At 39.6% G+C, this 24974-nt stretch overlaps 1 protein-coding gene across 1 annotated transcript in view; it reads right to left on the reverse strand.

Annotated features, from left to right (window-relative positions):
* FREM1 (FRAS1 related extracellular matrix 1) overlaps positions 1-24974 on the reverse strand; it is a 275149-nt gene that overhangs the window by 169817 nt on the left and 80358 nt on the right. Inside the window, exons 6-9 of the mRNA XM_057313443.1 lie at positions 9947-10008; positions 9476-9615; positions 4252-4398; positions 2801-2892 (exon numbers count right to left, since the gene is read on the reverse strand). The gene's annotated coding sequence lies outside the window, so the exon portion shown is untranslated. The remainder of the gene's footprint in view (positions 1-2800; positions 2893-4251; positions 4399-9475; positions 9616-9946; positions 10009-24974) is intronic.

Genomic DNA, 24974 nt, shown 5'->3' on the forward strand with positions numbered 1-24974 from the left:
CAAAACGCGGATTTCATTAGGGAGTTGGTTTTTTTCCTCCAGACCCTCACAGGTCTCTGTTGGAGCCTCTCACCTGGTAGCACAAAAGCTATTAAATCACTTGAATGAAAGGGTCAGGTGGCAGTTGTGCAACTATGAAGCCAGCAAGCCCTGTCAGACCACCCAGCTCTCCAAGGGGGGAGCAACACCAGATTCAGACAAGATAAGAGGCTGCTGTCCTCGGTAACCCGGCCCAGGGAGACAGCCTTTCCAGAGAGTTACAGGAACCCATTGTGAGGAATGACTGTGTGCTCTGCAAAGGTAGAATTCGTCTAACTCACTCTACCGGTGGTCCTGGTTTCTGACAAGAGAAAGAAAAGTTGAAAGATATTTTTGAAAAATTTTTAAAAAAGCAGGAAACTAAATCTTTGAGCCTATTTTCAAAGCAAATGCTAAAAAGCTCCCATTCCCCCTTGTTCGTGTTTAGAAGACTGGGCCATGTTTGCCAATGTCAGAACATCAGAGCTGGAAAGATACTCAAATTCATTTAACTCAACCCTTTCATTTTATTGACGGAGGAAGTGAAGTTTAGAGAGATTAGCTGGCTCATCAAGACTGGTTAGCAACAGCTAAGACTTGAAACCGCATGAGGACGAGGGCTCTGTCCACACTACACACACTGATCTTTCCAGAGTCCTTGGAAAGTAGCATGGAGCCTGGCACATAGCAGGCACCAGCAAACATTTGGAGTGAGGAGAGGGGGGAAAAGGGAGGGACACTGATGACCACATCCTATTTTCTTTTTCCTGTAAATATCCAATGGCATCAAACATCACTGGGGATGGGGATGGAGGCTGAGTTCTCACCTTCATATGTTGTCAAATGAGGACCTCAGCATAATGGAGGAATCACTGCCTGTTTCTCCCAGTCCCTGTGCATTGGTCTAATCTAAACTCAGTTTCTAGGAATTATACTGCTCCCGAGCAGTCCCAAGAAATAACCAGCTCAGTTCAGCCCCACTCAGCCTAGCCCATCCCCAGAAGCAGAGTATCCCTGAGAGGCTGTTAAAGAATTGAGAACAGCCCTGGGTTGAAAGTTTCTAAGATGAACATTGTCTGGCCATGTTCAGTTGGGTCAGACCATACATCCCCAACACATGGAAGGGGGAATGTGGCGTGTAAACACCTTTGCCCAACTCCCTTTCTCACTCGTGGGAATGGAAAGGTGAAGATGGAAAGAAGAGCAAGGAAACAAAGATGAGGTTGGTGGGAAAGCTGGTCAGAAGCCCTGGTTTATCAGCCAAGCATGCAAAGTCATGTTGCATATAACTTATGTTCAACATCAGCTGAAATTCAAGTTTATCATTTCGACATGAGGTTTAATATTAACGAAGTACATGACAAGAATTTAATTGCCAAAGACAACGTAAAGCATTGCTTATCCAAATGTGATCTCACCTGCTTCAGAATCACCTGGGTAAATTCTCAGCCCCTCCCCAGATCTAAAATCCTTTGGGGGGGGAGGGCAGTCACCTGCCTTTCAACAAGCACCCAAGTGGCTCCTATGCACACTGAGTTTTGAGAAGCCCTGATAGAGAGAAAGAGCAAAGGGAATTAACATTTTCCTAGAATCATACTGAAGGCACTTTTATCAAGTATAGACAGGAGACTGGGAAGCAATTCTTCAAGCTTTAACTAGAGCCAGGACTGGTGGTGTCAGTTTTCTGGAGCAGAAACCTGAGGAGAATTGGGTCACTAGGTCTTGTCTGAGAAGCAGCCGTGAAGAGGTTAATCTCTCCAGCAAGATTCCCAGGCCATAAACTCCAACCAGCCCCCGGAAATGCTCTTTTTAAGCTTTGTAATTCACACCAGGCAACAAGACTGAGCACAAGAGTAAAAAAAAAAAAAAAAAAAAGCAGAAAGGAAAATTGAATGCCTTGAAAATTATTTCTGTGATCCAGATGAAAACTAAAAGAAACTACTCACTACAGCACCAAAGTCTCTGGACCGAATTCGGGTAATGAACAGAAAGAACTTAAAAATCAGTCCAAAACTTCAGAACAAAATGATTTCTTTGCCTCTCCAACATTCCCTCTCATCCTCATAAAAACAGACACCATGCATTTAAAAATATATCTCCAAATAGAATTAAACCAAAACCAGGTATCCAAACTCATCTCATGCAAATTTCTATCTCTTTATACCATGAGGATATTATCCGTCATGTTAATTTTTTTTAATCCTTTCCCTTTGCCATTTCACGTAACTGAGAAGAAACACTGTGATCTGGGGTGGCGAGGGTGGATTACACAATGTAAAATGGTGATTTCACTGGTGAGTGCCACGGGGATGGATTCCGAAGTTATAAACTGTGTTACATAACTGTGGGCATACGCGTTTTAACGGTGCCAACTGCCACCCTTCTGAGTTGACAGGAGGATTAAACTTTTGCAGTCGGCTCTGCACACTTCTTGCGCCGACATGTGAAGCGAACGCTACCACGCAAACCACCTCTGGGGCGTTCTGCTAACAGAACGTTCGCGGTCAGGATGAGAGGAAGTACAGAAAGCAGACACTCACAGGTAGTGGGTTTCCTTTCCAAGCTAAAAAGCTAGAACCCCCGTGTCCTGGGCGGGCGGGCAAGAGTCGCTGACCCGGTAATCTCTGGTTTAAAGGGCTTTGAGAGGAAGGGGGAGGAACAAGAACCCAGGAAAGGAAAGAGAGCTGAAATTCCAGTCTTTCAGGTCACTGAGTGTTAGCTTTCTTTGTACTAGAAATCCCTCAGCCCACCCGACAGGAAGAGAGACCTGAAGTTCACATACTCACTCCACGCTCCTTGCTGGTCCCCTCCAAGGCGGCGGCGGCTGTGGCGGCGGCTTTGGAAACTTCCCGACGGCCAAGCCTCAGGACCCCCCTGCGGAGGGCATGATAAAGGATGCGTGCCGAGCTCGCGGGAGCCCGACCTCCCTGGCGGGGAGCCAGGGCTCCCCAGTCCCTTCTGCTGGTGGGGCCCGCAGGGACCAAACCGAGCTTTTGTTAACAAGGTGGCTTGCGCGTCCTCCTAGCCTCTCCCCAGCTCCCCCTGCACTATTAGTCCGCGACCAACTGCTCTGCCACTGGCTGAGCCCAAGCTGCCGCTCCCGCCCGCAGCACACGCGCACACACGCTCACACACTCGCGCGCACACACAGCACACACATGGCCACACGCACGCACGCGGCATATACAGTCATCCAAACACACCACACACAGGCGCACACATGCTTCCCACACACAGACCCACACTCACAGGCGTGCACACAGTCACACCCCCCCACGCGTGTGCGTGTGCACACTCACGCACTAACACCCACACACAGACACACACACACACACGCTACCACCCGCCACATGCATACTCACACACTTTTTTCCTGGACCTTCAAACTCTTCAAACACTTTTTTTTCCCCCTGAACCTCTTTTCTTCAACCAAATTCCTCCCCAGAAAGGTTTTTATTCAAATTCAGACAAGATGCTCACCACTGAAAAAGGAGGAGGAAGGGGAACTGGCCGCTTTTAACTTTGTCACAGCCTTTAATGAAAAAGAGGAGCTTCGGTTTGTAAGCCCCACCTTACTTGTTCAGTCTACAAGGCTTGTCACGTGTTTGATTCGTTTTAAAAAAGTCACAAAAATTCCAGCCATCTCATCTCCTTTACATAGAGTGCATGACCCCACCGAGTGAGATACATCACAGGTCAAGAAAGGGCCCCTCAGAAATTCATTTCGTTAAACTTGTCAGGGTTCAGTGGGCGGGTGAAAGCCTTGCTCCCTAACAACTGCATAATAAAATGCCTTCCTGTATCTCATCTCCACCAGAAAAAAAAAAAGTAATGGCATGCCATCTGTCCCAACTTTTAAATTGACCATAAATAGAGAAGTTGAAGTATTATCTCACTTTGGGGGAAATGTTTATATTGAGACACGTCTGGCTGTTCTAAACTTTAGCCAAAAGCACAAGCCACTGTAAATCCAATTCACCCTAGACTGTGGTTCCCCTTCACAAGGTGACAAGCCATACCCTCTTCCTTGGAAACAATGAGAAGAGAGAAGTGAAAAGAAAAGAAAGAAATTTGTATGAGGAAAGAAAAAGAAAGAAAGAAAGAAAGAAAGAAAGAAAGAAAGAAAGAAAGAAAGAAAGAAAGAAAGAAACGCTTAAGAGAGAAAAACAAATTATTTTATTTTACAACATGCTTTATGGATACTTTAGGAAGGAGGGGTGCCTATACACTTACTCAAAATCACCAGAACTTTAAAGTTTTCAAGAATCTCTCGATTCAGGACGTCTGAGTGGCTCAGTCGGTTAAGTGTCTGCCTTCTGCTCAGGTCATGATCCCAGGGTGCTGGGATGGAGCTCCATGCCAGGAGTCTGTTTCTTCTCTCTGACAAATGAATAAATAAAATCTTTTAAAAAAAAAGAATTTCTCGATTTACCCCATTTGCTCTGATAATAAATGGATGAAACTTCTTGAAGAAACATGAGGCTCTCCATAAGTAAACAAACATTGTTCACTAACAATTATTAGTAAACAAAATATAGTGACAACGTATGACTCGTGTACTAATCTCAAAAGGGCAAGACATAAACCCGTAATAATAACAGTTGGGAAACACAGTGTGATAGACAATTTTGTTCTCAGACTGAATTTAAAAATTTACCAGATTGTGACTATCTTAACTGCAAAGAAATGATCGCAGATACTATTAGTTGAGACCCAAAATCCATTTGATAAAGGAATGATGGTAGGTAGTTGCATCAATAAGCTTCTCCTAACATCTGGGCTAAATAACATTTATGGATTAGTCGAGAAACAGAAATAAGTGTTTTACACCACTTCTATGGGGGAAAAAATACCTTCAGCATTCTCAGCAAAAAATAACAAACAAACTTAGATTGAAACGTATTTCAGAATATCTGCAGGAAATGTAATTTTCTTTAAGTTAATTAGCATATGTATGATACTTGGCCTAATGTTTTGCTGAACACATTCTAGAACATACAGAGATAGAGCTAGGCTAGCCAAAATATCTAGAAATCCGAAGTGCCTGCTTATACAAATAAGTCACTCTCTCTCTTAAATTCCTCGCAAATGGATAGGGGCTGTTAAAATAATACAATTATCAACTTCAATAAAAGACTCCTTGAACATGCTGAAATGCAAAGCCAAATGTTTAAAAAGAACAAACAAAGGAAAACAAAGAATTTCTCCCCTAAAAGCATGTGCTATTATGCTGGAACCAAAATGCATTTTAAAGAAATCATTCTATTTCTAACCTTAGGGTTGGAGTGATGTGAAAAACATAAAATGTTTTGGAGATGAGAATTCTCTTTTGGATTGTAACATGTATAATTTTTGCTGAACTGTTATAGAATCTAGTAGTCTCTGAGAAGCACAGCCAACATCCTCACCGACAACTCCCATAAGTGAATTAGGAGTGTGCCTACTAAATATTGCTGATGGCACCGAGCACACTGCCCTGTGAAAATGGTCTTCCCCTGAGGCTAGAAAACCCGATGACTACAGGGAGCAATGCTGCAACAAGGAGCGGAAGGGTCACACTCTAAATAGGTCAACTTCAAACAAACAAACAAAAAGTTAAGTAAAATAAAAGCAAAGTAAAACACCTTGTACAGCAGAAAAGAACAAGCCAGCAAGAATGTTGGAGGCAGAGGCTTGCTGAGCTCAGGGTTGGGAGTTGACAGGGTGGCCAGGGAATGAATCAACCCCCCTCCACCTCTCACCCCCACCTGCATACCCTCCTCCCCTCCACCACCCACCTGCCCAGCAAGGCAGGAAGAAGAGTTGTATGCTCTGCTGGAAATCAGAAGAGTGTAGACGGATAGCACTCTTAAACGTAAGTGCAAAATTCTAACTAACATATTTACAAGTCGAATCTATTCTGAAAGATACCGTGACCAATATGGTTTATTTCAGGATGGCAAGGATGGTTCAAAATGAACACATCTAGTAGTATTGTATTTTAAAGGAGAAAAAAAAAAGGCCACACGATTGTCTTAATAAATGCAGACGAGCGCTCTTCAGTAAAATTCAACACTCATTCACTAAAAACAACAACAAAAACCATTATTAGTCAACTAGGAATAGAATGGAAGTCTTTTTACATGATCAGAGACATCTATCAGAAATCTTACTACACTTAATGGTAAAATTTTAGTAACTACTAAAGAAGGAACAGGACAAAAATGCCTGCAACATTCCCCACAATTCAACATGGGATAGGAGATCCCAGCCAATACAATAAGTCAGAATAAAAAATAAGGCATGAGAATCGGAAAGGAAGAAAATAACCCTATTATTAGTAAAAGATATGAGTCTCTCTATAAAATATCTTTTAATAAAAATACCTTCTCAATGAGGATGCTGAAAAAAGGTGCTCCTGTTGGGAGAGACACGGAAGGGACAGACTTTCCCAAACACCCACTAAGTAATACACCTGTTAACAAAGGAATCCTACTCCCGGCACTTTATGTCAGGAGCCAATGGTCCAGCTGGAGATCTGAAAGAATTAATGATGTGGGTCCTTTTCATTTTATGATGGTTGATACTCAAACCATGTGCTTCACTGAATCTACTAGAGCAAATGTTTCCCATCCTAAATTTCAAGGCTATTGCTTGTGGAAATGGAAACTACAGACTAAAAATTCTACTTATCACATTATCATATCTACATTTGTCCACTAAATTGCAGCAGGAAATCAGAATAAACTGACTCATTCCATTCCACTGTGCCCTCACAATTGAAAATTAAATAGGCAATGCATTTTTCTCATTAATAATTAACTTAAACACAGCTTCAAACGCTAGCGCTAAAGTAAACAGAAATTAGGATTTCTGTACACGCGTTAAAAACATGAAAAAATCATCAGGAATCCTTTTTATGTCCATCTTTTATAGGACAAGGGAAAATGCACCAAAGGCAACATAAACCACTTAATTTTACGATGTTTTGCATTTCAACTGTCTGAGATTTGGGAGTGATTTTGTCTTTCAAATCTTAGCACCAGGAACAATTTTATCTTTCCAAGCATAACATAAGGAGTTAGGCATTTTCACTTATTGACTCTGGAAAAATATCCTAATTCCAGCTCGCTCGAAAGATGATGAATTTTAGATCTTAAAGAAGCAAAATAAAAACAGTTGTTACCTTTAAAAAAAGAAATCATGGCAACTTAGGCCAAGTCAGAATACTGTACTCTGAAAGTAACAACAAACCCACAGGCAAAAGATACTTTTCACATCTTAGAAGTAAATGGCACAAATCTACTCACAAAATCCCAGACTTGTTTAGAAATATGAGGCTGAATCACACACTGTACATTTCTTGCAGGAATTGGAATGAGCTGATCTATTAAATTCTCTGCAACGAGGGTTCTGAACCGTAGTGTAAGCTAGGCTCTGCACAGCCCATGGGAGGAGGGGCAGAGATGGGTAAGACCTAGGGCCTGCTCTCAAAAATCTTACAGTACAATCAGAGAAGAGTATATAGAGAAATATCGTATACTGAGATGTGATTAAGGATAGTTAACAATTATTGAACTTCTGTACATGTTCACCTACCCGCATTTATTAACTCATTTAATCCCGACAACTCTAATACCTTGAGTCGATCTAGGGACTCAAACCATGCCATCAATTGTCTCACCTTCTACTGACAAGCACTGCTTTGTTTCACTCTGCATATTAACCTTATTTTCTCCTGGCATATACAAGCTTTTCCTTTTTCTTTTTTCAATGTTTATTTATTTGGTTTTTTTACTGAGGTATAGTTGGCATATGATATGATATGATATGATATGATATGATATGATATGTGTTTCAGGTGTTTGAAGCAGTGATCCAACATGTATATATATTTTATGAAATGCCCACCATGATCAGTGTATTTGCATAGGCTTTTTCATGGGAAAGAAGATAGCCAGTAGCCCAGAACTACATTCCTATGGCTTGCAATCCAGAAGGAAGAGTGTAATTTTCCATATCAGTTTTAGCAGAAAAACCTAAGGGCTACTGAGGAAGAAGTAGCAGTTTTAGATGGTTGACACATCAGGACAATGTGGAGTGGGGAAACATTTTCCAAATGAGAACAGGGGGAAAGTGATGGGAGAGGAGCTGGGCAGGACAGTCAGGCACCGTGAGAGATGTCTATCTCAGTCTCTGAAGCGGTAGGAGTCACTGGAGGTTGTGTTTTAACTGAAATCTATTTGACATAAAACATTGTGTAAATTTAAGGTGTACAACGGGTTGATTTGATATGTTTATATATTGCAATATGATTGCCATTGTAGTGATAATTAGCACCTCTATCATGTTACATAATTATCCTTTCTTTTTTAGTGTTTGGAATAATAATAAGTTTTAGTCTCTTAGCAGCCTCAATGATTATAATATTGTCTATACTCCCTATATTGCACATTAGATCTCTAGGGCTTAAAAAAGAAGTGAGCAATCAAGAAATGAAAAGACATGGAGGAAATTTAAGTACATATTAATAAGTTAAAGAAGCTATTCTGAAAAGGCTACATACTATACTAATACAACTATATGACATTCTGGAAAAGGCAGAACTATGGAAACAGTAAAATATCAGAAGTTGGAGGTACGGAGAGATGAATAGATAGAGCACAGAGAATTTTTAGGGCAATAAAACTACTCGGTGTGATACTTTAATGTAGATACCTGTCTTCATAAATTTGTTCAAATCCCCAGAACATACAACACCAAGAGTGAACTTAAAAATAGGCTATAGGGGTGCCTGGGTGGTGCAGTCGTTAAGCATCTGCCTTCGGCTCAGGGTGTGATCCCAGCGTTATGGGATCGAGCCCCACATCAGGCTCCTCCGCTGGGCGCCTGCTTCTTCCTCTCCCACTCCCCCTGTTTGTGTTCCCTCTCTCGCTGGCTGTCTCTATCTGTTCAAATAAATAAAAAATAAAAATAAAATCTTTAATAAAAAAAAACAGGCTATAGATGGGGTGCCCGGGTGGCTCAGTCGGTTAAGCATCCGACTCTTGATTTCGGCTCAGGTCATGATCTCAGGGTCGTGAGACTAAGCCCCGCATTGGGTTCCAAGCTCAGCACAGAGTCTGCTTGTCCCTCTCCCTCTACTCCTCCCCCTACTCTCTCTCTCTCTCTCTCAAATAAATAAATACATAAAATCTTTTAAAAAATAAAGTATACTATAGACTCTGGGTGATACTGACGTGTCAACATAGGTTCATCAATTTTAACACAGGTACCACTCTGAAGGGGGATATTGATAATGGCGAGGCTATGCATGTCTGGAGGTAGGGGGTATAAGGGAAAACTTTTTATCCTTCCACTCAGTTTTGCTGTGAACCTAAAACTGCTCTGAAAAATAAAGTCAAATAAATGTTTTGGGTTTTTGTTTTTTGTTTTTTTTTTTTAGTTCAAAAGCTAAAAAAAGAAAAAGGATTGTTACCTCTGGTCATGATTCCCAGAGAATCTTTCAGGGAGGAAAGACAGTCTTTAAGAATTCCACATGGAGAAACTGGGACCCTTATGTACTGTTGGTGGGATCAGAAAATGGTGCAACCACTGTAGAAAACAGCATGAAGTTTCCTCAAGAAAAAAAATTAAATACAGAATTAACATATGATCCAGCAATCCCACTTCAAGGTATATATCCAAAAGAATTGAATGCAAGGTCTTAAAAATATACCTGCACACATACATTTCATATCACAGTTGCCAGAAGGTAGAAACAACCAAAATGTTCATCAGCAAATGAAAGGAAAAATAAAATGTGATATATGCATACAAGGGAATATTATTCAGCCTTAAAAAGGAAGGGAATCTTGTCAGATACCAAAACATAAATAAAACTTGAGGACATTAGGTTAAATGAAATAAGCCAGACACAAAAAGACAAATACTGTATGATTCTACTTACATGAGGTTATCTAAAGTAGTCAAATTCATAAAAGGAGAAAGTAGAATGGTGGTAGCCAGGAGCTGGGGGAAGGGGGAAAGAGAGGAGTTGCAATTTAATGGGTAAAGAAATTCACACATGTAAGATGAAAAAGTTCTGGAGATATGTTTCACAGCAATGTGAATATACTTAACACTACTGAGCTGTATACTCAACGATGGTTAAAATGGTTTTTAAAAAGAATAACAATATTTGTAGATTTAAAAAAAAAAATCCACTGGGAACTCTTACCCACAAGCCTGAAATCACTAAGAATCTGGCATAATCTGAAGACTGGCTAATCATGCAGTGAGCATTCTCTACTATTGTTTAGGGAAAAACCTCATGTCTTTACTGACAAGTACAATTACAGGTTCCCAACCTGCTTACAATCAACTCACCCAACCAAATCTGTTTTAGATGGGGGAAAAATATAATCAAAAGCTGTTTTTCCTAAAGTTTCCTTTGTTCAAAGTTTCAAACTATCTCTTCTGACTTTCAGGACTAATAGCCCTTATTTAAACTTTTTCTAAAATTAACTTTTTTAAAAATTAGAAACATTTCCCCATGTCTAGGAACCTTTTGGGGGTCTTCTCTGAAATAAGATCAACACACTTCTCAAAATTTTTGTACAAAAGTGGTAACCTGATAGCATGGAATATTTAAGAGCAAATGTGATATTCAAGTGCACAGGATAAACTTGGCTTCAAATAAGAGATAAAAAATTACAAGTCAGACTTTCTGAAGTCTACCGATGCTTTCTCATCTCCTTTCACCTTCTAAACTCTTGACTAAATTTTCCATACTATGTGGAAATGAAGTAAAAATACGCAATTTCAGAAAGCCATTCCAGCATACCCAACATATATGACATACATCAAGACTTGTTCACCAGAAGCTACGAGTATTTAGTTATGGCCTTTCCCTAGTTGAATCGCTGTGCTGTACAATTCTGTGGTTTGTAGAGCATGTTTAATATACAATGTTTTTGATACTGTCTATTTTTAAGACCAATAATTCAAAGGAATTATGTAAATTATTTAACTTCAATGATATGACACTTATCACTGTATCTTGCCCCGGTAAGCATGTAAGAAATGGCATTGATGACAATGATGACTTGGGTGCATGCTCCAAGACAAAACCACAGAAGGGTCTGCACCCTCTCTCCTGGCATTAGCTGTAGTTAGGAAAGCAACAGATTCTGGGAGCCATCTCGGAAGTCCATTGTAGACATAATGGAGATGAGATGGCTAAGCAGAAAGCAGACATGTAATTACAAAGATAGGGTCTGAGTGGAACGATTACCTTGTGCTACCCTTTTTTGCTTTTTTTCTCTAGCATGAGGTCAGTTCATGCATTCATCTAAACACTCATTAAGCACTTACCATATGCTGGGCACTATCTCAGTGCTGGAAGTATAGCGATGAATATAATACATGTAAAGAATTATGAAGAGCCTGGGATTTTAGCCTCCTTGAAAGCTAGCAAGTTAGCCTGCCACAATTTCATGGATGCTGGTGGAAGACAGAAGACTCATGGGTCTGAGGAAATGGGTCATCTATTACTTACAATAATAGCTATAGCCAGTGTATGAACATTTGCACCCACAAGACAATGTAAAGAGGGTCATATGATACTTGCATCTGCGGTGATGTACATTACGAAAGAGGAAACTTCATATCAATAAAAATATTTTATTATGAGCAGTAAGCCTGCCTTCCCTTTGTCCTGGAAGAAGACAGTACCTTTATTATACTGGACAATAAACAGACCGGCCCAGAGTGCTCGGCACTATGTCTACCTTGAAAGGCTATTTGCTCAAACCACCTCGAAAGGGTACTACAAAATAAAAGCAGTCAGTACCTTTGCTCTTGAGACATGCAGAAACACAAGACACTCACGGAGAATTATCTCCCCAAAGTACAGTCCCTAATCTCAAGCTTCAAATCTAAAAGAGGGACTACCAATGTAAAAATAATAATAATGATAATTGAAGATGGAAGGTAAAATGATAGCACGTCTACAAGATACTACGGGAGAATCAATGACATGCTCTGAACCAAGATGTGGCAGAAGAACATTCAGAGAAGACTTGTCAAAGGACCTAAACGCCGGGGCTGACTCTCAAAGGATGAAAAGGACGGGGCAGATAGAGAAAGAAGTAGAGATCATTTTAACAAGAAGTCTCCTCAAGACCAAAGGCATGGTGATGAGAGCAGTGCGCTGCAAGGAGAAAACTAAAAGAAGCTGGACATCAGGGCAGCTTAAGCATGAGGCTGAGGGTAATGGAAGCTGAAGTGAGATAGGCAGGCAAGGCCTAGAGTTTGGAGAGCCTTTTATGTCTTGCCAAGGAGCGTGGGCTTTGCGCTGCCAGCACTGAAGAGCTGCTGGAGGGTTTAAACAAATCTTGGATTTGCATTTGCTGGATCACTCTCAAGCAGAAGGGGCCCATGTCTCTGGCTTATTGTTGTGATTTGGGTATGATATGGCAGGTCCTCACTAGTCCCCTCCAATCCCTGGTGACGCACGGCCAACATGAGTATATGTGGTTACCATCAACCAGCCTCACAGATGTGTCGGGGATAATCCAGCAGGGCTCCTTGCTCTTCTCAGCCCTGGTAAATGTGCTGTCCCTGCACATGCAGCCCCAGTCTCCAGCAGGCACCCTGAGTGTTTCCTGCCGCATTCTTTCCAAGCCGCTGTCTTCAGATTAGTTTGATCTCATTCCCTGGGGTTGTAACAGTCAATGATAAAGGTATCCAGTTCAGTGTCTTCCTATCATCTGATTTCCTCCTCTGACAAATGCTAGCACTGAAAAATAGCAGTGCATTTCCTGACGCCTTCTGTTTCTCTTATTATGGTCCCTCCAGAGCATTTTTAGCGTAAGTGTTGTTGACAGAGGCACTGGATGCCTGGGATAAGTACAAACGCTAGTTTCTAATCGTGGATGAAAAATAACTTACCATTTATTTTCATGCTAAAATGTTTAATCATTTATTTATGAGGAATGGGAATGTAAGTCTTTCTAGAATTCTTGAACTTGGATCTAGTGGGACACTTAGCTACACATCACCAGCTGTTGAACAGAAAACATACTCTAGATACTTTATCATCTCCAAATGCTGCAAATGGCCCCCAAAATCTGTCACAATTATGATTACCAGGGATCAAAAAGACCTGAATGGATCCCAGAAATTCCATCCCAGAAAAAAAACTCAAAACCTAAATTTACTCCTCAATGCACACTTTTCATGAAACGTCTGACCAGCCACGTGTCAGCAAACCCAGTGCTCATGGCCACAGTGACTGGAGTAGGAATTTATTACCTATCTGGTCCATGCTTTTCCATTGATCACTTATCCTGCTCGACTTCTGCAAAGGCACCTTAGAACCAAAGGGGTATTCGTCAAATGTTTTCATCTTCTTAAATAGTAGACATCTCTAGAATTGATTCTTCACCATCTTTAACAGAAAGTGCATGGTATCGAGTGTACTGTAACCCCGGGTTCTTACAGTGACCCTCACTTAGGGTTATAGATGCATAAACTGCAGCTCGGGAGACACGCGGCATCCAATGGGCATCACTTTTAGCACGTGAAGAGGAAAAAAATGTGACTGCTCTAACTTATTCCAATGTATCTGACTTCAGATAAGCATTCATTATTCTAACTGAATATTGCAAATAATACATGATACAATGTTTTGGAGGCTTCTTCCAGTTCCAAAGCTAATTCACAGACATTAACTTGTTTGATCACTATAAACACTCTAACTCTGACATTACTCTTCTGTCCATCTCACAGATAGAAAAATCAATGACTTTCCGCTGTGCTTCTGTACCAAGAGGCTGTCTCTAAGGCTTCTGGTCCAGAATGTATTCACAGCGTTTCAAGGGATGATAGAGATGAACCGGTGGTATGTCTTGATTTTACAAAAGAGAAATTCAAAACCCAGAGATATGCCCAAGTTCCCAAAACTCATGATGGAAGTGAAGCATGGATTCAGGTCCTTTGAATCCTAGCCAGGGTTCCATATTCTGTAGCTTGTGCCTTTGCGATATAGTCCATGACTTTTAATTTCCGTAAGATAAGACAAGCAGGAGTGGCTCGCCAATCTCAGCATTTCCATCTGGAGTGGTTTCAAGCAGTCTTTAGTGTGCGGGGTCCCTACTGCTCCATCCTGCTGAAAAATGGGCTGTATACCACAGCCCAGCTCTAACTACTCCCGCTGTTGACTCCCACATTCAAAGCTCTACCTTCAACATAAAATGTCACTTGTTCACAACTGAAGCACCTGCAAGAAGCCTGAGATTCTGAATTCACCAGATTAGTGTTATAAAATCAATCTATAAAAGAACAACAGAGTGATTTAGCCATGCATGGAATCACAGATAGCTGGAAAGCTTTGGCATTTACAAGTAGTGTGACTGTGGAGAAGTGTCCTTATCTTTCAGAATCTCAGTTACCTGGTGTATACAATGAGGATTAACCCCTCAGACACCTCTAGGAGCTAACATGAATTTTTGAAACAATATGCTCAAAAAGTCCTCCTGTAATCTCTGGAGCGACGAACAAATGCTATTTGATTAGCTAATGTGTGCAAAGTACTCATGTGATAAGTACAGCCTAAGAAATTCGCCATAAACGTTAACAATCAATTTATGTAGAAAACAGGACACTTTTGAAAAACTTAGTGTAGTAAATTTTCTCCCACAATACAGACTCAAAATGTTTTCTGGAAAAAGTACTAGCTTTAGGATATTTTAAACACATATTCTGAGGGGCATCTGGCTCAGTCGGTTAAGTGTCCAACTCTTGATTTCACTCAGGTCATGATCTCATGGTCATGAGACTGAGCCCCGAGTCTGGCTCTGCGCTCAGTGGGCAGTCTGCTTGAGATTCTCTCCCTCTGCGCCTCCCCCTGCTTGCACGGTAGTACCATCTTACACTTGTGTCAAACTAAATTGTTCCTCTTAAGTTGTCTGAAGAAAGAAGTTTGTAATCTATTCATCAATTATACAAATAAGCCAATAGAGAAATAAGTCAGAGGTGTCCTGTTACTTTTTTTGACTATAAAAAGATATTTTTAATCCCTTCCTATACAAGGGAAGTAGAGGAAACTCAGTTCCCCTGAAAACAAATCAGCATGCTTAGCTCTAAGAATAGTTGTTAAGTGTTAGCTAACACTGTGGTGTAATCATGTCACAACATATATCAGATCAACACATAGTATGCCTTAAACTTACACGATGTTATATCTCAATTATACCTCAATTCTTTAAAAAACAGAATAATTGTTAAGGTCATAGGAGATTATCATTAACTCGCCAGATCTTTAAACAACAGCCTAGAAACATTTTTACGATTGCTAAATCAGATTCAGGTATCATTCTGATAGGATGTACCCTCATCAAAACACAGGATGCAATGTATGTCTTAGTATCTTCTAAGCCAGCAGTCCTCGAAGTATCAGGAATACGGGGGCTCCAAGACCATTTCAGGGGTCCCAGGACATCAAATTATTTTTACAATAATAAGATTTTTTTTCTCTTATTCATCCATATCCTCTCCTGAGTATAGAACATAGTTTTTCAGAGGCTAATTGACATGTGGTATTGCAAGAGACTGAATGCAGAAGCAGATGTGAAAATCCAGCTGTTTTCCATTTAGTCAGACATTAAAGAGATTTGCAAAAATGTAAACCACCACTTTTTAAATTATTTTTTTGTTTTCAAAATTATGGTCATTTTTCACCAACATATTTATGTTAACTTGTATGAATTCGTTGTTGCTCCTTTGAAATAAACAAATATTTTACTATTTCTCCATTTTAATTTCTAGTACTCTAAATATAGATAAATGTAACTCAAATACACAAAAGCTTTTTAGGGTCTTCAGTAATTTTTTTGAGAGTGTAAAGCAACTCTGAAACCAAAAACTTTGAGAACTACTGATCTAAGCAAATGTCTTGCAAACCTTCTCAATCTTCTTACGTAACAAATCCCAGATCAACAGTCTGGCCTTAGCCATAGTAATATTAGTCCAAGATTGAATCAAAGAAAATAAGGCTAATGAAAGCCAAAAACTGAATTAAAGAATTAAAGAGTGTAAAGAACACTTTCTCCTCAAAGAATATTGGGCATATATTTTTTTATGTCTCCACAGGTAGTGTCACAATTCATGACTCCATATTTACATTCATGTTTTTTATTTAATCCTTACATAGAAAAGGCATTATTCTTCAGATTTTACAGATGAAGAAAGTGACCTAAAGAAATTACATGATTGATCCATGACCACAAGTTCAACTGGCTGGACTGGGATGTTTATAACTCCCTGTCTAGTGTGCTTTCCATGTAGAAGAATAAAAGTATTGTATCTAGGTATTCTCCAAATAAACTTTGAATCTGAAATATTTTATAACCCCATGATTCCTTTTTTAAAATATCTTATTTATTTATTTATTTATTTATTTATTTATTTGAGAGAGCAAGAGAGTGTGGGAGCAGGGGAGGAGCAAGTGGGAGGAAGGAGGGGAAAAGAATCTCAAGCACATCTGGGGCTGGATCTCACGACCCTGATATCATGACCTGAGCCGAAAACAAGAGTCCCACACCCAACCGACTAAGCCACCCAGGAGCCCCTAACCCCATGATTCTCTCTCTTTTTTTTTAAGGTTTATTTATTTATTTAAGGGGGTGGGCCGAGGGAGAGGGAAAGAAGCTCAAGCAGACTCCCCACTAAGCACAGAGCCCAACTCGGGGCTTGATTTCACAACCCATGAGATCATGACCTGGGCCGAAATCGCAAGTCAGGTGATTAACCCACTGAGCCACCCAGGCACCCCTAAACCCATGATTCTTAATATTATTCCCCTGACATTTTTTTCCTTCCAAAAAGTCAAGATCATCTTTTCTCTAAAACCTACTTTCACCAAACCTGAAAGTAACTTAAGAGAGGCTAACTTTCTGGAAATACCTTTATCTTTCAAGGATAAAACATGGTCTAATATGCATTAGAAGCAAATATATCTGCTGGGACAGAACTAAGAGGTAAGCTTATATAACCCATGAAAGGACTGGAAGCTGTCTTTAACACAGCAAACTGATCATAAATATCTTATGAGAACCAAGTGAGTTTTTAAATTAAAAAAAGGGGGGGCGCCTGGGTGGCTCAGTCTGTTGAGAGTCGGCTTCGGCTCAGGTCATGATCCCAGAGTCCCAGGATCGAGTCCCACATCGGGCTCAGCAGGGAGCCTGCTTCTCCCTCTGCCTGCTGTTCCCCCTGCTTGTGCTCGCTTGCAATCTCTCTCTCTCTAATGAACAAATAAATTTTTTTAAAAAAAACAGTAATTAAATTAAAAAAAGAAAAACAGATTTTGTCACTGTTTCCTAAGATCAGATGTTGTTTTGTGATTTACTGATAATTTCATGTTTTTCTTTAAAGCTCCGCACAGTATGATGGGCTTTCCCCACAAGTTGATTAATTTCTTAAACTGATGATTAAGTGATGCCTGACATTTCCATTTCTGCTTGAGACTAATGGCATGCTAACTTTTAATTTCAGAAATCACTTAAAAATGACATTTAAATGTAAAACTTTAATTCTCTTTGACAAATAAAGTGATCTGGTTTTAAGGAGAGAAGAATCTTAGTTTCAATTTGGGGGTAGCTAAATGAGAGACTTAAATCATGAAGACAAGTTCTGTTATTTCTATATTCACAGGAGTGCCAATAAATTGAAGTGATTGAACCAGGTAATTAGAAGCATCTTTAACATAGATAAACAGCATGGTTCTTAGGAAGACTGCAAATATTCATAAATATGAAAGAATTTTAATATTTATTCATGAATAATCAAACACTTTTAAAATACATCAATGCCTTGGACTAACAAGGAGCTTTTTTGACATCTCCAAATAAATATCAGACGTTTGAAGTGTGAGTTTCCGACTTTTATATTTGAAAAAATTCAGATGGTTATTAGTCATTTTGTTATTATAATTAAAACTATGTGGAATTAGAGAGAAGAGGCGGGGTCTGAGAGCTGGAATAGAGAGCAAGGTAAGAATTTTTCTTCTGAAACAACTTTCTTAAATCTGACTAGGGAATCCTAAGCCACCCCATCATGATTAAAATAGAAGAATATAAACTGGCCAGATGCTGATGCTTTGGAGCTGTTTTTGTAAGTGAATGATGGAACAAAACAAGAGATTAGAAAGGGGAAAATCCCTCAACCTCTCAATGAAGTGCCCTTGGATGGCAAGGGAATGGCAAGTCAACACTACATTGGACTTTCTCCTAAGCAAGTCATGACAGGTCAGCAGCCATTTAGCTTTAGTCAAAATAATCAGACATCCCCTTTCTCGAAAGGCCAACCATCACAGTCACAGACCCAGCCATTTGGTTGTCAAAGAATTCAAAGAGAAAGCAAGCTTTGAAAATGCTATTTACGGTGTTTTTGCACACTCCCCAAACTCCTGCCACAATAAAGCAGTCCTGGACAGCTGGAGAGTGAGAGAAAACCATTTCACCAGAGTGGCTGAAGAAATTCCCCATCCCTTTTCATAGCCTCCTGCAAAGAAAGACCCTTCACACTGGTTATTTTCACGCAGCCCCAAGTTTATCTCGGAATTAAAAAGTTACCATCAGTGTAAATTAATGGCCCCCGCTCCACAGACTGAAATGGGAATTTAGAAAACAGGCACCATCCAAAGAGGGTAGGAATTTCTGCTCTCTTCCCTCTGAGCTCACTTCAGTGCATCAATGCATAACGTTAGCACATGGCCTTCCAACTCTACCTTAGAAATTTGTAGCATATGCTTTCAAATTATCCACGGGTGTGCCAAAGTATTCATTACATGGATTATTTCTTTTAAGATTAGACTTTATTTCAATGTGTAACATAAATTCTTGGCCCAGTAAATAACTTAGACATTTATGGCAGATTCTGCCCCCACAGGGCTCTGGTTTGTGAGGATACAGTAGCATCTGATAACTATCAGGAGGCAAGGGGATGTATTTTATGATGACTGTTTCCAGAGAGATAAACAGGGGCAAAAACAAAAAACAAAAAAAACCCTTAATTTTTCAATATCCACTCCTTTAAACCTTAAATTAACAGAACTTTTCCAATTAATGGTCTGGTTTTACAATCATGACCTAGTACTGGGGGACATGTATTTCCTTTATAGCCACTTACAAGTAGTGGATTGCCCTATTAGGAGGTCTTTTCGTGACGGGATATATTACATATTTTTTTCAATCTGCCCCCAAGGCAAAACAGATTTAAAGAAATTTGAAATGGCCACAGCTTTTCAAACATGTCTGATTCCTCAGTAATCTAAATACCATTTTACAGCATTTTTATATACAAACAAAGCTTGGTTTTGTAACTTTCAGAATCAAACCGAGCTCTCCCATCTAAAAGTCTTGGCTTGACATCTAATCAGCAGGAAGCTGTTCTGTGGTGGGCTTCTGGAACATAATCAAGAATTTAGGATGTGGTCATTTGACTTGCAGACCCTTAGTTCAGTTCATTACTACGCTACAGTCACAGTAGTCATAGATCCAAATCCCAGGACAACTTCTAATCTCTCAGATAATTTACTTTCTGTGGGTTGCTCTTTGGCAGTATTTTCCTCCTGACTTAGATAAAAGGACACTGTATCCGTATACAATACCCATTATTCTATTTATAATAAGATCGGAGCTGACAACAATTGCATAATGAATTTTTAAAACTAATATTTATAAAGCGCCTAGTAAGTTACCAAGCAAGCACCTTTCCAGCATTATCTCACTTAAGCCTCCCAACAACACTGAGAGGAGAGTACGTTTATCCTTATTTTTCCAGTAGAAAATAAAGGCTTAGAAAGGTCCAATAACCTATCCAAGGTCAGAAGCTAAGATATGAAAGAACCAGGACTTGAACCCAGGTCTATCTGATGCCAAAAACCAGTTGTCCTCATGGGACAGTCACCCAAAGAAACTAATTTGCCTGTGTGACAGCAAGATTTTCTTTGTATATATGGAAACCATACAGCCTACGTTGGTTCCTTTATTACTTTGGCCCACAAAATCATCTTTTTTTAGAAAACTATTTCATTGTTTTTCTTTATAATTCATCTTAGAAAAATGTCAAGCAATAGACAAAAGCACAAAGTTTTAAATATAGCAAAATTCTACCACCCAGTTTAGTTCCTGAAAATCAGCTCCTAAAGAGTAAAATAATTGATAATATGCAATGTTGGTGAGGAGAGATAAGGCAGACACATTCATATCCTGCTAGCACAAAAGAAAATAGGGAAGTCTTTCTGGAAAGGCACCTGTCAACTAAGAGTTTTTAAAAGTCTGTCCCTTTGACTTTGCAATATACTTCAAGGACCCTATCCTTACACTATCAGGAAATGGGACAGAAATTTATGATTTTTTAAAGATTTTTTAATTTATTTGAGAGAGTAAACAAGAGAGAGAGAATGCACAAGCTGGAGGAGAGGCAGAGGGATTGGGAGAAGCAGACACACCGCTGAGCAGGGAGCCCGATGTGGGGCTCAATTCCAGGACCCTGGAATCATGATCTGAGCCAAAGACAGATGCTTCACTGACTGAGCCACCCACATGCCCCTTTTATTTTAATTTTTAAAACAATTTTGATGTAACTTCTCACTATAGAAAATTTACAAGAACACTACAAAAAATTCTTCTCTACCATCACTTGGACTTACCAATTAACATTTTGCCACATTTACTGTACCTTTCTCTCTTTGTATCATTTTGTCAGTCTCTCTCTTGATGCAGGCACATACATTTTCTGGGCAATTTGAGTAAACTACATACATTATGACCCTTTACTCCTAAATACTTCACTGTGTGTTTCCTTGGAATGAGGGCATTCTGTTATATAACCACAGTATAATAATCAAATCAGGAAAGTTCATGCTTCTGCACTAATATTTTATAGATTATATTGTCCCAATAATGTCCTACAGAGCAACTTTTTTTCAGATCCAGGATCCAGTCCAGGATCATTCATTGCATTCAGATGTTATGTCTCTTTATTTTCCTTTAATCTGAAACAGTTCCTCAGCATTTGTTTTTCATGACATTGACATTTTTAAGTGAATATGCCATGCATTTTGCAGATTTCCCCTCAGTGTTTGTTTTCATTTTGGCAAGAACACGATGTAGGTGATATCATGTCCTTTTCGGCGAATCACACCAGTAGATACAGGATGTCAGCTGATCACGTTATTGGTGTGTTAAATGCGGCCCAAGCCATTAGGTAGTGTCAAGTTTCTCTACTGTGAAGTTACCTTTCTTTTTTATTTTTTTATTTTACACACTTATAAGTGTGTATAAACGCATCACTTCATCAAACTTTCATCTACTATTGTACTATTTATAGATAACTGTCTGAATCAGCTATTACTGTATGGTCATAAAATGGTGGACTACCTTTATCATTCCTGACTTTCTCCTTTAAGGAAGAGATTTTCTTTTACTTATTTATCATTTCTTTATTTATTATTTCTATGGACACACAATTCCTATTTTATTCATAGGCCCTATGATGGTCAACTTTACATGTCACCTTGACTGTGCCACGGGGTGCCCACATATTTGGTCAAACATTATTCTGCATGTTTCTGTGAGGGTGTTTTGGATGAAGTTAACATTTAAATCAGCGGACTGAGTGAAGCAGATTGCCCTCCATATAGGTGGGTCGTATCCAATCAGTTGAAGGCCTGAACAGAACAAAAATGCTGACCCTCTCCCAGTAAGGAGAATTATTCTTGCCTGATAGTCTTCAAACTGCAGTATCAGCTTTTTTCTCCCTTTGGATTTGAACTGAAACATTGGCACATTCTGGGTCTCAAGCCTGCTAGCCTTTGGCCTGGAACACAATCAGCTTTCCTGGTTCTCAAGCCTTCAGACTCAGACTGGAACTACAACATTTGTTCTCTGGATATCCAGCTCCCTGATTCACCTTGCAGATCTTGGGACTTGCTCAAGTGGTCATAATCACATGAACCAATCATGTATAATAAATACATTCTTAGATTCCTTATAATATACAATTTTTATATTATATACAAATATATAAATATTTACTTGATTTCTCCTTGTGTTTGTCTTCATTTTGGCAAGAACATTATATATGTGATATGTGTCCTAGATATCTCTATCTCCTACTGTTCGTTTCTCTAGAAAACCCTAAGTAATGCAGTTTCCCGTTATGTTTTTTTAAGATTTTATGTATTTAAGGAGAGAGAGAGAAAGTAGGGGGAGGGGCAGAAGGAGAACAAGAACCTCAAGCAGAGTCCAAGGGACTTGATCCCATGACCCTGAGATCATTACCTGAGCCAAAATCAAGAGTTGGACCCCTAACCAATTGAGTCACCTAGTCACTCTTCCCATTATTTTTAAAGTACATTCTTCCTTTTATCCAAGATGTTCCAGGCTCATCTTGGTTTTTCTCTTCCCTGGACCTGGAATCAGCCATTACCATAAATTCAAGCAGCACTACCTATTTTTAATACGGTATGATATTTAAAAACCAAAATTCTGGTTTTTTTGTTTTGTGTGTGTGTTTGCAATAAATACTTTCTTATTGACTTTGCCTCTTACACAAGATAGCGGATGATACATACTCCTCTGACTTTCACTTTTTTCACAGAAAATTACTCCATTTTGATTTATGGAGCTATTTTTTCCTTCTGTCTTACAATTGCATAATTCTCCTTGATATGAATATTCCATAGTTTCTTCCATAAACATTTCCTATGTTTAGAGATTAAGGTTATCTCCAGTATTTTGCAATTATGAATAACACTGAAGCATTATTATGAGTAATCCCATGTATATGTATTTTCAGACTGTTGAGATACATCTTCAGAGTAAATTCCTTGAAGTGGGATTACTGGGTCAAAATATAAACATAAGTAGTCTGGAAATTGCCCAATTCCCCTCTATAAGGGGGTGCCATCCTACACTTTCCCTGGCAGTGTATGGGAATGCCTGGTTTTTCTTCTGCCTCACCAACAAAGCATGTTGTCCAGCTTTAAAATTTTTGCCATTAATTTGCATTTTTCTTACGAGTGAACTTGAATGTTTTTCTATATGTTTAATGACTATTTTAAATCTCTTCCTGGTGAGTTACGTTTCATGTCTTTTGCCAATTGTCCTATCGAATTTTTGTTATCATCCCTCTTTAACATATGAGGTAACAGACCCAGAGAAAAGGAGTGTCCCAAGGTTACACATGCAGGAATTGCTGGAGCTGAAATTGGCTACTGACCATATATGGAGAAAACTGCATGAAAGATGTTTGGTCGTGTTTTTGGATCTTTAGACTTAAACTCTTCAAATCTTCTGCCACCATAAACATATATTACCTTGATAATTAAGAGAGAAAATGCACTAAAGTTTAAAAAAAAAAAAAAAGGAAGAAAGAACGAGAAGAAAAACCAGCTGCTCCCTAAGTCACAACAACTTTCAACAGTCTGCCAGAGTGATCGGCACGTCGAAGGTGGAAGCAGCCAAGCGTGTGGGCTGCCAGCTGTCAGAGGCTGTAGGAGTTTGCCGTATTTGTGTTTATTTTAAATAAAAAAGTAACAACAGAGGGAGACACAAGAAGAAAATATTGATAAGGTGACATTTGAGAAGACTGAGACTGCATACTGAAACCCAGCAGCAAAGGGGGAGCGTAGGCACACCCTCTACTGTCAATGGCTTGCGATCCGTTAGGGAAACAAGAGGAAAGGAAGAGAGGACGCTCCCCAGGAAGACAGAAATCTCAGAGGTGGTTTCAGGGTCTAAGGTGAAGTTCTCTGCATGGAGAAGGATGTAGAAGGAATGCAACCAGTCAGCTACCTCAGAGAACAGAAGAGCGGCCAAGTCTGAGGAGATGGGAGGTGAATGGGTTTATCTGAAAGCATGGGCTCTCGGCCCGACAGATTCACCTCACCGGAGGCACATTTAAAGTAAATAGATGCCCGCGCCCCATCTGAAATTAAATCAGGATTTCAGGGGCACGATGCTGGAATCCTGTGGGAAGCAGCGGTCTACCCACTGTACAAGAGGGACCTTGCTGGAAGTTTTCAAATATTTTTTCAAGGATAAAAGAAAGAGGTTAGGTTTATATTTCAACTCAACAAGTCAACCCATCAGTGCATATGAAGAGATTATATTACCATCATCATCTTCATCACCACCACCACCACAGTTCTGATTTAGTGAATACCCTACTAGGCCCCAGATATTATGCCAGGCACTGTATGCTTTTTACATATTCTAATCTTTACAGCAACTTTTCAGGGTGGGTATTATTGTTTTGGTTTTTTTTTTTTTAAGATTTTATTTATTTAAGAGAGAGAGAGAGCACAAGCAGGGGGGAGGGGGAGAGGGAGAAGCAGACTCCCCACTGAGCAGAGAGCCCAATGTGGGCTCAATCCTGGGACCCTGAGATCATGACCTGAGTGGAAGGCAGACGCTTAACCAACTGAGCCACCCAGGTGCCTGGTATTATTTTTACTTTAGATTCGTGACTTGGTTCACAAAGATTAAAAGATTTACTCAAGTCAGGTCTTAACATACTTCCCATCTCAGTCGGTACTGTGAATGCACCACATTGCTCACATTTATCAACTTCACCAATTACACTTACTTCACAGTACGGCAACTCTACTCCTAGATATGCTCCCAAGAGAATTAAGCGCCGACGTCTAAAAAAAGACGTGTACAAAAATATTTACAGCAACTGTAGCAATTCTATTCATAATAGCCCCAAAGTAGAAACAACACAAAGGATAAACAGTGAGATATCCACACCATGCAATACTACTCAGCTGTTAAAAAGGACAAACTCCCAAACTGATACACACAACAGCATGGATGAATTTCAAAGACATTTCATTGAACAAGACAAGACGGACACAAAAGAGCCCCTACTGTACGATTCCATTTATATTAATTTTGAAAGATAAAATTAATCCCCTGTGCCATAAA

The sequence above is a fragment of the Ursus arctos genome, unplaced genomic scaffold (genome assembly GCF_023065955.2).
Source record: "Ursus arctos isolate Adak ecotype North America unplaced genomic scaffold, UrsArc2.0 scaffold_18, whole genome shotgun sequence".
NCBI lineage: Eukaryota > Metazoa > Chordata > Mammalia > Carnivora > Ursidae > Ursus > Ursus arctos.